The 15,706-nt window shown below is 38.9% G+C and overlaps 1 pseudogene; it reads right to left on the bottom strand.

Annotated features, from left to right (window-relative positions):
- Positions 1-4,285: 4,285 nt before the first annotated feature.
- On the bottom strand, positions 4,286-4,403 carry LOC111722513 (annotated as a pseudogene).
- Between the last annotated feature and the right edge of the window lie 11,303 nt (positions 4,404-15,706).

Below are 15,706 nucleotides of genomic sequence, written 5' to 3'. Positions count from 1 at the left end.
AGGGATTGCATTAAATCTGTAGATTGCTTTGGGTAATATGGACATTTTAACAATGTTGATTCTTCCCAGCCATGAGCATGGTATGTTTTTCCATTTATTAACATCTTCAGCTATTTCTTTTCTCAGAGTTTTGTAGTTCTCTTTATAGAGCTCTTTCACATCCTTTGTAAATTCCCAGATAGTTTATCTTCTTTGGAACTACTGTAAAAGGAATAGAGTCCTTGACTATATTTTCAGCTTGACCATTGTTGGCATATATAAAAGCTACTGATTTCTAAGTATTGATTTTAGTTTTGTTTGTTTGATTGGTTGGTTGGTTGTTTTTTGAGACAGAGTCTCATTATGTTTCCCTTGGTAGAGTGCTGTGGTGTCACAGTTCACAGCAACCTCCAACTCTTGGGCTTAAGCAGTTCTCTTGCCTCCCTCTCCTAAGTAGCTGGGACTACAGGCACCTGCCACAACACCCGGCTATTTTTTGGTTGCAGTTGTCATTGTTGTTTAGCTGGCCGGGGCTGGGCTTGAATCCACCAGCCTCGGTTCATGTGGCTGGTGCTGCAACCACTGTACTACAGGTGCCACGTCTAAGTATTGATTTTGTATGCTAAGACGCTGCTATATTCCTTGATCACTTCTAAGGGTTTTGTAATTAGGTCCCTGGGATTTTCCAGGTATAGGATCATATCATCAGCGAAGAGTGAGAGTTTGATCTCCTCTGACCCTATTTGGATACCTTTGATCACCTTCTCTTGCCTGATTGTGATGGCTAAGACTTCCATGACTATGTTGAATAGCAGTGGAGACAGTGGGCATCATTGTCTCATTCCTGATCTGAGTGGAACTGTTTTCAATCTTGCACTATTCAATATGATATTGGCTGTGGGTTTGCTGTAGATGGCCTCTATAAATTGAAATGTTCCTTCTATGCCTATTTTCTTAAGTGTTCTGATCATGAAAAGATGCTGGATATTATCAAAACCTTTTTCTGCATCAATTGAGAGAATTACATGGTTTTGTTTTTTATTTTATTGATGTGATATATTATATTTATATATTTGAATATGTTAAACCAACCCTGTAACCCTGTAATAAAACCAACTTGATCATGGTTTATAAATTTTTTGACATATTGTTGAATTATGTTTGCTAAGATTTTATTGAATATTTTTGCATCAATATTCATTAATAATATTGGTCTGTAATATTCTTTCTTTGTTGGGTCCTTTCCTGGTTTGGGGATCAGGGTGATATTTGCTTCATAGAATGTGTTGGGAGGTATTCCTTCTTTTTCTCTGCTTTGGAAAAGGTTGTCTAATATAGACAACCTACTAGTTCCTCTTGAAACATTTTATACAATTTGGATGTGAAGCCATCTGGTCCCAGACTTTTCTTTTGGGGGAGATTTCGTGTTGTTGCTGCTATTGTCAGTGATTGATACAGGTCTATTCAAGATTTCTAATGCTTTCTGGTTGAGTCTAGGAAGGTGGCAAGCTTCCACATATTAGTCCATTTTCTTCAGATTTTCATATTTCTAGGCATAGAGATTTTTGTAGTAATCATTGAGAATTTTTTGAATTTTTGAGGTGTCTGTTGTTATTTTTCCTTTATTGTTTCTGATAGTGATATTAGATATTTTACTTTTCTGTTTCTGGTTAGGTTGGCCAAAGGGTTATCAATTTTATTGATCTTTTTAAAAAAACAACATTTGTTTCATTGATCTGAATGATTCTTCTGTTTTCAGTTTCATTTAATTCTTCTCTAATTTTGGTGATTTCTTTTCTTCTGCTGGGGTTGAGGTTGGAATGTTCTTCCTTTTCCAGTTGCTTGAGATGATCCATTAAGCTGTTGGCTTCCTCTCTTTCAGTTTTCTTGATGAAGGTTTCAAATGCTATAAATTTCCCTCTTAGGACTGCTTTTGCAGTACCCCACAGGTTTTGATAATTCATGTCTTAATTATCATTTTGTTCCAAAAATTTCGTGATTTCCTTTTTAATCTTGTCTTTGACCCAGCTATCATTCAGCCTAAGATTATTTAGCTTCCACGACTTTGTTTGAGTATGAAGATTCCCACTGCTGTTGAGTTCAACTTTTATTCCATGGTGGTCCGAGAAGATACAAGGAATAATTTCTATTCTTTAAAACTTGCTGAGGTTATATTTGTGTCCTAGGATATGATCAATTTTGGAGGATGATCTGTGGGATAATGAGAAGAATGTATATTCAGTTTTATTAGGATGAAATGTTCTGTAGAGGTCTGTTAAGTCCATTTGTTCTAGGGTCGGGTTTAAGTCTAATATTTCTTTGTTTAGTTTCTTCTTGGAGGATCTATCCAAAACTGTCAAAGGGGTGTTAAAATCTTCAACTATTATAGTGGAGGAAGATATCAAGTTGTTCATCTCCACTAGGGTTTGTTTTATAAATTGAGGTGCATTCTGGTAGGGTGCATAAATATTAATTATCAAAATCTCTTCACGATGGGTGTTTCCTTGACAAATATGTAGTGATCATCCTTATCTTTCTTTATCTTTGTGGGTTTAAAGCCAATTGTATCAGCAACTAAAATCGCAACCCCTGCTTTTTTCTGGTTTCCATTTGCCTGTATTATACACGTCCATCCCTTCACCCTGAGTCTGTTTTTATCCTTTAAGATAAGATGAGATTCTTTTTTAAAAAAAAAAAATTTTTTAGAGACAGAGTCTCGCTTTATTGCCCTCGTTAGAGTGCTGTGGTGTCACAGCTGACAGCAACCTCTAACTCCTGGGCTTAGGCGATTCTTTTGCCTCAGCCTCCTGAGTAGCTGGGACTACAGGTGCCCACCACTACACCCTGCTATTTTTTTGTTATTGTTGCAGTATGGCCGGGGCTGGGTTTGAACTCACCACCCTCGGTATAGAGGGCTGGTGCCCTACTCACTGAGCCACAGGCACTGCCCAAGATGAGATTCTTGTATGCAGAAAGTATCTGAGCTGAGTTTATGTATCCAGGCAGCCAACCTGTGCCTCTTTAGAGGACGATTTAAACCATTCACATTAATTGAGAGAATTGATAAGCCTGGTTGTGTTTTGGGTGTCATGTTTTTCAGATGTCCAGTGGACATGTTTAATTCTTTCACCACTGTAGAAGTTGGATTTTGTTCAAAAATTTCTGGATGATGGTAGTAGAGCATTTAAATTTGGTTTACCTTGGTGGTAGAGCATTTTGCTGGTCATTGTGAAGGATGGGTCTGAGAATATCTTGGAGAGTTGGTTTAGTTATGGCAAATTTCTTCAACATGTATATGTCATTAAAGTATTTGATTTCTCCATCACAAATGAAAATCAGTTTAGCTGGATACAGGATCCTGGGATGAAAGTTTTTGTTTGTTTGTTTGTTTGTTTGTTTGTTTTTAGGAGATTGAAGGTTGATGACCATCCTCTTCTGACTTGAAATGTTTTGGCTAAGAGACATGCAGTCATTCTGATATTTCTCCCTTTGTAGGTGATGCTTTTCTTATGTCTGGCTGCTTGCAGAATTTTCTCCTTCATCTTAACTTTGGCAAAGTTAATCACATGGTGTCTAGGAGATGCTTTATTTGGATTGAATCTTGCTGGGGTTCTGAAACTGTCTACTATCTGAAGTTTTGTATCTCTTCCAATGCTTGGGAAATTCCCCTCCATAATCTCTTGGAGTAGAGCATCTATACCTTTAGAACCATCCTCTTCTTTCTCAGGAATTCCTATAAGATGAAGAATGTTTGATCTTTTGAAGTGATCCCACAACTCTCTCAGGGAATGATCAGTTTTTGTTCTCCATTTGTCTGCCTCTTTGAGCATCTGGGAACGTTCAAAAGCTTTGTCTTCAATTTCAGAGATCCTTTCTTCTGCCTGGTAAACTCTATTACTAAGGGATTATACTGTATTTCAGAGCTCCTTGACTAACTTTTTTGTTTCCTTGAGCTCTGCTATCTCTTTTCTCGTTACGTCCATATCTTTGGTGACTTTGTCTTTGTTTTATTTTGTTTGCTTGTTTGTTTTTAAGAGACTTAATTCACTTTATTTTTGTATAAAACCCTATGTTGTAGCCACAGATGGAGCCTGGGTCCTCTGCACAGAGACTCTGGTGTGGGTCTTGACAAGATGGTCAGTGAGTTCTTGGTAAGGAGACTTGGTGAACACTGTCTCTTTCCAGAGATTAGGAGTGAAATAGCTATAGGTCTTGGAAATTGCATCAAAAGTGGCCTTGGCTAGAGAACAGGAAATAGAAGGATTGGTGGTATGACTTGAGACAAACCCTCGACCCCAGGACCTGAAGATGTTGCACTCCCAGGAACAGAGAGGCCACTGTGGGCAATTCTGTCATGCATTAAGAGAGCCTTCTTTTCTCTCCCTGGTACTTTGCCTTTGAATTCATTAATTTCTTAAGACAACTTTCACACTACTCTTTGGATTTCAATTTCTAACTTTTCTTCCATTCTATTCATCTTATTTGTGATACATATTCTGAATTAGATTTCTGACATTTCAGCTATTTGTTTATGCATGGCATCTTCAGTTGTATCTCCTTTGTCATTTCTTAGGGGGGATTGATCTACTCTGTAATTCATGTTGCCAGAGTTCTTCCGTTGGTTCCACACAATGTTTATTTTCCACTATTTGGCTATTAGAACTGGTAGGTTGTGATTGAATTGGGGTTCCAGATAGTAGAGATAATCAGTCCCTTACCAAAGCACAAGGCTTTGTAATTGTGGCTCATCTCCTACAACCTTACCAAGGCCCCTCTCAGAGTTTTGGCTGGAGACTCTGAGGACCTCCTTGGTGAGATAGCGCAAGCTAGCTGTTTTAATATCAGCCAACCTCTACTCTATCCTAAGAAGGCACCGTATCATGTTTAAATCTCGGCTGTGATGAGATACAGACAGCTGTGGCATCTAGCCCCTACCCTTTAGTTCTTTTCCACTACAGAACTTCAAAGTTCAACCTCAGAGTGTCCCCAGGTGGACAACCCCAGACACGAATTCCAATTAAATTGTCTCTGGCCATACAAACACTGCTCAACAAAGAGGGATCCAAGGGTCTCCAACAGCACAATTGGAGCCAGGGATCCATACCCCTGCCTACCAGACTTAGTCCACACTGTAGTCAGCTTCTCTGCTTGCAGGCCCAGTTGGAGCCAGGGACCATGCCCCTGCCACCTGGTCTCAGTCCACACCCACCAAGGCTCTGCTTGCCAGACCAATTGGAGTCAGGGGATCATGCCCCAGCCCACCAGTCTCAGTCCACCCCCATCAAGCCTCTGTTGGTGGGCTCTGTTGGAGTCAGGCCACCATGTCCCACCCGCAGGTCTCAGTCCACACCTGGAAAGCCTCTGCTCGCCAGCCCAGCTGGAGTCAGGGGACCACACCACCACCCACAGGTCTCAAACCACTCCCGACTCTGTTGGAGTAAGGGAACCATGCCCTTGCCCTCAGGTCTCAGTCCATACCCAGCAAACCTCTGCTCGAGGGTTCTACTGGAGTCAGGAGACCACTCCCTTGCCCTCAGGTCTCGGTCCACACCTGACAAGCCTCTACTCTCAGGCCCAGCTGGGGCTAGGGACCAGCCCTGCCTGCCAAACTCAATCCACATAGGGGAACTACTCTCCCATTGTGGGTACTGTCACAGCCAGGGATTCTGTAAACCCTCCTGCCAGACACAGCCCTGAATGTCAACCCCACCACTGGCCAGGCAAAGTCATAACCAGGGGACTGCTCCTCCTCCCACCAAGTGACCCTTTCTTTCCATACCCTCTTTCTTCCATACTAGTCACGGATTCCATCCTGATGGTCAGGGTCCACACTGTGCCCAGATCTCTCAGGAAAAGACCAAACACTCTGTGCTGTTCAGGGTGCAGAACTTCAGACCCTCATGTGAGGGGGGAAGGTAGAACTAGGAGTTTGGAATTGTGGGGGAAAATATCTGTTCAATTTTATGCCTGGTGGAGTAGTGTCTAGGTTCATAAGTAGGACCTCCCTGGAGAAAGAGACCTGGTATTTAGCAGCTCTCTCCAGTGAGATAAAATGAGAGGTCTTTTGTTCCCTGCTCACTGACAGAGACCCCACAGCAGGCCTCCCACTTGGGGGAGGGGTCTCCCATCCTCTAGTTGATAGGCTTTGTACCTATAATTTGTTTTCGTGAATGCTCTTCCTTGGAGTTACAGCTTGCTGAACTTCTTTCTTGGCTCAGCTCCCCACCTTTGGCTTCATAGAGTCTGGTACCATCCAGTTTTTCTCCCTCTGATCAGGAGCCACTGCTGAGGGTTGCTACAATTCAGCCATCTTCCCAGAATTCCCTAACTCCTAATCTTTAAAAGAAGGATAAAAGAATATAATTTAAAAGCTAATGTGTGGATAATATGAAATAATAAAAGTACTTATTTAATCCAAAGAAGAAAAATAGAAATAAAAGGCAAGAAAGAAAGAAAAAGTAAACGTAGAGCAGAAGGATGAGATAGAAATTTTGGTAATTACATTAAATATAATTAAATAAATAAAGAAGGAAATAAATGAAATAAAATGTATAAATGGAGTAAATACCCCAACTAAATGAAAAATCAGTGTCATACTAAACAGAAAAATCCAAATTCTGTTCTGTTTATAAGAGATACAACAAAAGTAAATGGATAGGAAAAATAATCATGCAAATAATAACCAAAGGGAAGAAAAGAAATCTTACTTTAGATAAAAAGGAATATTTCATAATTATAAACAGGTCAATAAGGCGAGGAGATATAACAATTCTAAATTTGCATGTAACTATAACATAGCTTCAAATATATGAAGCAAAATGGATAGAATTAAAGACAAAATAGGCCAGGTTCAGGAGCTTATGCCTGTAATCCTAGCATGCTGGGAGATCAACACAGGAAGATCTCTTGAGGTCAGGAATTCAAAAACAGCCTGAACAAGAGGAAGACCCTGTCCCTACAAAAAAATAGAAAAATTAGCCAAGCATTGTGCCACACACTTGTAATCCTAGCTACTCAGGAAGAAGGATCACTTGAGCCCAGGAGTTTGAGGTTGCAGTGAGCTATTATGATGCCACTACACTCTAGCTAAGGGGACAGATCAAGAACTTGTCAATGAAAAAAAGAAAAGAAAGAGAAAGAAAGAAAAAGGTGAAATAGACTGATTCGCAATCTTAATAGGGAATTTAATATACCTATCTCATAATTGATGGAGGAAGCAGACACATTCTAAAAAGCAGTAAACATATACATCATTTGAATAATATAGTCAACAAACTTGACTAAATGGGAATATAAAGACTATTGCACTGAACAATTGCAGAATACACACAATTTTTGAGTGCATATGTACATTTATAAAAATTAATCAAGTAGGGTGGTGCCTGTGGCTCAAAGGAGTAGGGCACCAGCCCTATATGTTGGAGGTGGTGGGTTCAAGCCCAGCCCCAGCCAAAAACTGCAATAATAATAATCAAGCATTTGGTCATAAAAAATGTCTCACTACATGTGAAAAGATCAAAATCATACAGAGAATCTTGTGTAACTACCATAGAATTAAAGTAGAAATCAATAAGAAAACTATAACTAGAAAATATCAAATACTTGGAAATTAAGTAAAACATTTATAAATAACCGATGGCTTAAAGAAAAAATGTCAATATAAATTAAAAATGTTGCAGACAGTCGTAGTGGCTTATGCCTGTAATCCTACCACTGTGGGAGGCCAAGGCCAGTGGATTGCTTAACATCAGGTGTATGTGGCAAGCCTGAGCAAGAGTGAGACCCCCATCTCTACTAAAAAGTAGGAAAACTGAGGCAAGAGGATAGTTTGTGCCCAAGAGTTTGAGGTTGCTGTGAGCTATGATGATGCCATGGCACTCTACCCAGGGCTACAGAGTGAGATTCTGTCCAAAAAATAATATACACACACAAATATATAATATGTATATATATGATATATACATATATATATATATATATAGTGAAGAGCTCAATTACAACTTGGACTTTACCTTAGAAGTGAAAACAATGTAATCTAAAATTTTGTACCCTCATATTAATTTGAAATTTAAAACATTTTTAAGAATTAAAAATATTTTGAACTAAATGATAATGAAAATACAACATATAAAAATGTATGGAGACAGACACAATTATAAACTTGACTCAAACTGTGTACAAAAGTAGTGCATGTAATCAAAACTCTTATATCCTTGTAACATTCTGAAATTTAAAAAAAAATTAAAAATGTATGGGATGCTAGTAAAGCAGTGCACAGAAGAAAATTTGCAGATAGATTGCATGTGTTTATGAAGGAGAAAGACTAAAAATCAATGATCTAAGTATCCATCTCGAGAACTTAGAAAAAGAACAATAAACCCAAAGGAAGCATAAAGAAGTAAATAACAAAATAAGAGCATAAATTAATAAAAAAGAAAATAAGCATTGGATGAAAATCAACAAAACCGAAAGCTGGTTCTATAAATACGCTAAAAAATTTGATAAACAACTAGCAAGAATCATTAAGGGGGAAAAAGCAGAGGAGCACAGTATCAGGCATGTAAAAGTGGCCATTCTTACCGACTCCAGAAATATTAAATATGCAATATGAAAATAAACTGATACAGTAAGAGATACAAAATCTGATTATTCCTACATCTATTTTTTAAAAATGAATCTGTAAAAAAAATTGCCACAAAAAATTCCCATCATAGAGGGCTTCACTGATAAATTCACCTATATATTTAAGGAAGAAATTATGCCATTTTCATACAAATTCTCTAGAGAAGAGAGAAAGATGACACACTAACTGTATTAGTCAGGGTTCTCCAGAATGAATAATGAATACACACACACATATATACACCAAAATATATGTATATACATATAAATTATATAAATTTTATCAAAAGCCTTTTTTGCATCTACTGAGATGATTACGTATGTCTTTTCATCAGTCTAATGCATATATATACATAGAAAGAGAGAGAGAGAGAAAAGAGAGAGGCAGACAGAGAGACAGATTTTAAGGAATTGGGTCATACAATTGTGGAGGTAGCAAGTTCAAAATCTATAGGATATGCCAGTCTGGACGTTCAGGAACGAGTTAATGTTGCAGATTGAGTCCAAAGACAGTCTCCTGGAGGCAGATTCTTTCTTCTTTGGGTGACCTAAGTCTGTTTTTCCTTAAGGCCTTCAACTGATCGAACGAGGCCCACCCACATTATGGAAGGAGATCTGCTTTATGCAAAGCTTACTTATTTAAATAATATTATGTAAAATACCTCTTCGCAGCAACATCCAGCTTGGTGCTTGACCAAATATATGGGTACCATGGTCTAACCAGAGTGATACATAAAATGAAACTTCATACTACCCCCCTTGTTTTATGATCCCACCATAATCATGATACCAAAACCTGAAAAAAATGTTATAAGAAAATAAAATCATAGGCCAATCTCTCTTATAAATACAGATACAAGAAATTTTAAACAAAATGAGAGCAAATAAAATCTGTATGTGTTGTAAGAACAGATAACACAGATGTTCTTCCCACATAAATGCAAGGGTGGATTAACATTTGAAAATCAATCAATTTGCCATGTTAATTTAAGAGAGGAAAAGACATAGATAATCTCCTAAATAGATGCAAAAAATGAATTTGATAAAATTCAACCCTCATTCATGACTTAAAAATTTTAGGCCACAGGTGGCTCCTGTTGCTCAGTGGGTAGGGCGCCGGCCCCATATACACGGGTGGTGGGTTCAAACCTGACCACAGCCAAACTGCAACAAAAAATGGCCAGGCATTGTGGTGGGTGCCTGTAGTCCCAGCTACTCGGGAGGCTGAGGCAAGAGAATCACCTAAGGCCAGGAGTTGGAGGTTGCTGTGAGCTGTGACACCACAGCACTCTACTTAGAGCGATAAAGTGAGACTCTGTCTCTTAAAAAAAAAAAATTAGGCCAGGCATGTTAGCTCATGCCTATAATCTCAGCACTTCAGGAGACCAAGACAGGAGGATCCCTTGAGCCAATGAGTTCAAGACCAGCCTAGGCAACATAGAAGGATGCCATCTCTCTAAAAAAAAAATTTCTTAACAAACCAGGAATGAAAGGGAGCTTCCTGATAAGCACTATCTATAAAAACAAATTTCATATTGAAATATAGGAACTTTCTACTTTAGATCAGTCACAAGAAAAGAATAGCCACTATTCCCACCACTTTCATTCATTACTGTACTGGCGGGGGAGGGCTAAACAAGGCAATAAGAAAAGAATGGGTGGCACTGGTGGCTCAGTGAGTAGGGCGCCGGCCCCATATACCAAGAGTGGCGGGTTTGAACCCAGCCCCGGCCAAACTGCAACAAAAAAATTGCCAGGCATTGTGGCAGGCGCCTGTAGTCCCAGCTACTGGAGAGGCTGAGGCATGAGAATCTCCTAAGCCCAAGAGCTAGAGGTTGCTGTGAGCTGTGATGCCACGCATTCTACTGAGGATGACAAAGTAAAACTCTGTCTCTTAAAAAAAAAAAAGAAGAAGAAAAGAAAAATTAAGTATAAAAATTGGCCAGGTGCTGTGGCTCATGCCTATAATCCTACCACTCCTTGTGGTCCAAGAGGGAGGATTGCTTGAGCTGGGGAGTTCACCAGCTTGAGCAGGACTGAGACCCTGTCTCTGCTAAAAATAGAAAAAGTATAAAAATTAGAAAGAGAAAAAATATTAATTTGTGCAGAAAATGATTATATGTAGAAATTACAAAAGAATCTATAAAAAATTAAAATTAATAAATGACGTTGGCAAAGTTATTTAATACAATGTCAATATATTTCTTTTTATTAAATGATAGCTGTGTACATTAATGCAATCATGGGGTACAATGTGGTGTTTTAGGGAAATTTATAGCACTGCAAGCCTTCCTCAAGAGAATAGAAAGAGAGGAAGTTAACAACTTAATGGGACATTTCAAGCAATTTGAATATATCTTTTAAAATCAGTCATATTCTTATCTACCAGTAGCAAACAATAGGAAATAAATTAAATTTTAAAACCCAGGCCTCTTAGAATAGCATTGAAAATGCACAGAATCCTAGGAATAATGCTAACAATATATATGCAAGTCTGCAGGTGAAAACCACATTCAGCTCACATTTTTAAGAAAAATTAAGGAGGACCTAAATAAATGAAAGAGCAAACCATATTAATGGAATAGAAAGCTCAATATTATAGCCTTGGTGCCTGGGGCTCAAGTGGCTAAGGCTCCAGCCACATACACCTAAGGTGGCAGGTTTGAATCCAGCCCGGGCCCACCAAACAACAATGATGGCTGCAACCAAAAAATAACCAGGTGTTGTAGTGGGCACCTGTGGTCCCAGCTACTTGGGAGGCAGAGGCAGGAGACTCACTTGAGCCCAGAAGTTGGAAGTTGCTGTGAGCTATGATGCCATGGCACTCTACCCAGGGGGACAGCTTGAGACTCTGCCTCAAAAAAAAAACTTAATATTATAAATATGCTAATTCTCACCAAATTAATCTACACATTCAGTGTAACCACAATCAAAAACCTAATAGCTGTGTGTGTGAGAGAGAGAAATTTTGAGTATTTTAAAAATCTATATAAAAATCCAAAGGCCAAAGAATAACCAAGACAATCTTGAAAATGAACAATAAAGATTTATATTGCCAAATATCAAGTTGTGTTAAAAAGCTACAGTAAAAAGGCACAAGGACATTGATGCCAGGACAAACAAATAGACCAATGAACATAATAGGAAATCCAGAGGTATATTCATACATACATGGCAATATAATTTATCACAAAGGTGATACTTTAATGCAGTAGGGAAAGAACGGTCTTCTCAATAAATGGTTCTGGGTCCATTGCATATCTATATGGGAAAAAAAATGGAATTTTGACCCTAAAGTCACAGCATATACAAAAATTAATTCTAGGTGAATTGTAAGTCTAAATATGAAAGTCAAAGTAGTAAATCTTCCAGAGGATTATGTTGGTAATCTTCATGATCCTATCATCCAGGAAATTTTCTTTAAAATTATAAAATAAAATTAAGAAAAATATTAATAACTTTCTCTTTATCAAAAGATACCATTATGTAGTGAAAAATCAAGCCATACAACCTTAATATTAAATTTGATGATGGAGGCTGGGCATAGTGGCCCACACTTGTAATCCCAGCACTTTGGGAGGCTGACATAAAAGGATCACTGGAGCCCACGAATTCAAGACCAGCCTGGGCAATATGGCAAGACCCTGTCTCTACAAATAATTTCAAAAATAGTCTGGTATAGTGGGACATGCCTGTAGTCCCAGATACTTGAGAGGCTGAAGTAGTATTGCTTGAGCCCAGGAATTTGAGGTTACAGTGAGCTATGATCAGATCACTGGATTCTAACCTGGGTGACAGAGTGAGACACTAAAAAAAAAAAAATTGATGATAGGGTGGTGCCTGTGGTTCAGTGGGTAGGGCACCGGCCCTATATGCCCAGGGTGGCAGGTTTGAACCTGCCCCAGCAAAACTGCAACAACAACAACAAAAATAGCCAGGCATTGTGGCGGGTACCTGTAGTCCCAGCTATTCAGGAGGCTGAGGCAAGAGAATCACCTAAGCCCAGGAGTTGGAGGTTGCTGTGAGCTATGACACCACAGCACTCAACCAAGGGCGATAAAGTGAGACTCTGTCTCTAAAAAAAAAAATTTTTTTTAATTGATGATAAAAAAAAAAACACTTGATGATGATACCTTAATCCCATCAAAGAAGGTATATGCAAAATTCTAAGTATAATAATAAGAAGAATCCAGAAGTATGGTAAAGAAATAATATGTTATGGGTGGCACCTGTGGCTCAAAGGAGTAGGGCGCAGGCCCCATATACCAGAGGTGGTGGGTTCAAACCCCACCTCGGCCAAAAACTGCAAAAAGAAAGAAAGAAAGAATATGTTACAACATATTAATCAATTGCTACGATGAGAATTCAGTCATTTCAGTCTCAATGTCTCTCTTACACTTATTTTACTTTATCCTTATATTATTTTCTCTATTTGCAGTCAGTAACTTTTTTTCTGAGACAGAATCTCACTATGTCGCCCTGGGTAGAGTGCTGTGGCATCACAGCTCACAGCAACCTCTAACTCTTGGGCTTAAGCAATTCTCTTGCCTCAGCCTCCCAAGTATCTGGGACTATAGGTGCCCACCACAATGCCCAGATATTTTTTGTTACAGTTGTCATTAATATTTAGCTCAGTGCATGTGGCTGGCACTGTAACTACTGTGCTACATGCACTGAGCCATTAGTAGACTGTTCTTAGATGCAGTAATTTTATATTCTCTCATTGAAGATATCACATGAAAAAAATGGAGACTTTACAGCCTTTGTATTAACGTGGATGGAAGTGGAATACATTATTCTTAGTAAGCATCACAAGAATGGAGAAGCATGAATCCTGTGATGACTCAGGCCCCTTGATTCCCCACTAAGACCAGTGGGGAACAAGCCCCCTACCCTTGAGACTTCTCCTGAGTCTCTCTGTCCCAGCCCCCTCAAGGGTGGAGAAGCTTAAAGATAAAGAAAAGAAGAAGAGAGGGGTTGATGCCAGAGAAAAAATCCCTTGGTGGAAAGTCCCGAGTTCTTTGGAAACTTTCTCAATTCATGTACCCCTGCTTTGAATTTTGTACCCCCAATGTGATTTGCTTATATGAGCTAAATCAGCATGTACCCCTGCCACCCTGAGTTGTGTAACCCCTTATGAGCTAATGTATGTACCCCGCCTTATGATCCCTGAGTTATGCTGAGTTGTTATGAGCGAATACATTGTACCTTTACCTTGTGACCCCTGAGCTATGCTGAGTTGTGTCCTACCCGCAATGATTTAGCTTCAGTACAAGTTTGCTTGCTTCAGCAATATTTACAGTATATAAACCCCTTTGATTTGCCATTTAGGGCTGCTTGTTGGCCACAACAACAGTCCCCTGCAGGTGTATCAAATTATCAAGAAATTCTTATTGATTAATTGCATCAGAAGTGGGGTCCGACTTTCTCTCTCAGTCGTATGAGTTACAACAATCCTATGTACTCAATTTTGATATGAGGACAATTAATGACAATTATTGACATGGTGGAGGTAGGGGAAGAGGAGAGCAGAGAGAGGAAGCAGGAGGGAGGAGTGGGGAATGGAATAGCAGAGAGAGGGAAGGGGGTGTGGGGTCTCAGTGTGTGCCACACCTTTTGGGGGCAAGACATGATTATGTAAGAGGGACTTTACCTAACAAATGGAATCAGTGAAACCTGGTTTCTTGTGCACTCAATGAATCCCTAACAATAAATTTTTTAAAAAGAGAGAGATAAAGTAATCAACTGTGTGTTGAAAAGTCATATCCAGGTATGTAACTCAGCCCCTTGAATTTGCTTTCTGTCTTTCTCTGCCTCACTTCCCTTTCTCCTCTCTCTTGTCTCCTTGTACTGTACATTCCAACAGTGTCACCAGGTAAACTCTTACCCCAAGCTCTGTTTTCTAATCCCAAGCTAAGAAACCACATAAATTATTAATTGTATTTGAAATAAAATGAGCTCTGAAGTATAGGACTTCACAAATAGTAGATCAGTGTGCCATGCCTCAAAAGCAGCAACCATAAAAATAATGTTTCTATTTATAGGGAAAAATAACATTTTCTGAATAGTCAAAGGCTAAAAGAATATAAATTTTCTTCTGCAGAGAATACTGTCTGGGGAAAGATAAGTGTTGGGAATACATGTCAACTTTGTAATATACTTTTGTGTTAATACAAAAAATTTAAAAGAAACTATTGAAATGTGTTTATAAAAAGCTGGAAGGGAATATGAGTCTATTTTTATAACTTAGAGGTTGTTCAGCATGACCCAAAACCTACAAGCTGTAAAGGGAAAATATGTAAGATTTGACCACCTGTAGGTAATCACTTCTAAAGGAAAAACATGACCAAACCAAACTGAATTAGATATCCACCAAGTTCTCCTACTTCAAGGGCAGAAACTTCTAGCTGAAGTTGGCTGAATTCTGTGATTGCTAAATAAACAACTTTCTATGATGACTTGGTCTCTAGTGTAGATTGATATTTGGGAGAGAATATTCTGAGCAGCAAACACTAAGTATCTGGTCTGCTTGATAATTACATTTTCTATAATAACAAATTCTCATTCTGCTTTTTAGTTTCAAAAGGAAATTTCACCTGATTTGATAACATGTTATATCCTCTGCAAACTTAAAAATGCTCAATAAACAAGGAGGCTATATCACCCAAAACGATGGTTGTATTCCACCTACACTTTTGTTTTTGTCATTGTTCTTTTTGTTGAGAGTCTCACTATGTTGCACTTGGGAGAGTGCTGTGGTGTCACAGCTAACGGCAAACTCCAACTCCTGGGCTTAAGTGATTCTCTTGCCTTAGCCTCCCAAGTAGCTGGGACTACAGGCGCCTGCCACAACACCCAGCTATTTTTTTTGTTGTTGTTGCAGTTGTCATTGTTGTTTAGCAGGCTTGGGCTGGGCTCAAACCCACCATCTTCTTGTATGTGGCCAGCGCCCCACTAACTGAGCAACAGGCACTGAGCCTCCACCTACACTCATTTTTTAAATTGTGAATGGTCTGTGGCTCAAAGAGTAGGGCACCGGCCCCATATACCAGAGGTGGTGGGTTCAAATCCAGCCATGAACAAAAACTGCAAAAAAAAAAAAAAA

This window comes from Otolemur garnettii, unplaced genomic scaffold (assembly GCF_000181295.1).
Source record: "Otolemur garnettii isolate 467f Iridium unplaced genomic scaffold, OtoGar3 scaffold00268, whole genome shotgun sequence".
NCBI lineage: Eukaryota > Metazoa > Chordata > Mammalia > Primates > Galagidae > Otolemur > Otolemur garnettii.
Note: the sequence above shows the minus strand (reverse complement) of the source record. Positions and strands in the feature narration are given on the sequence as shown.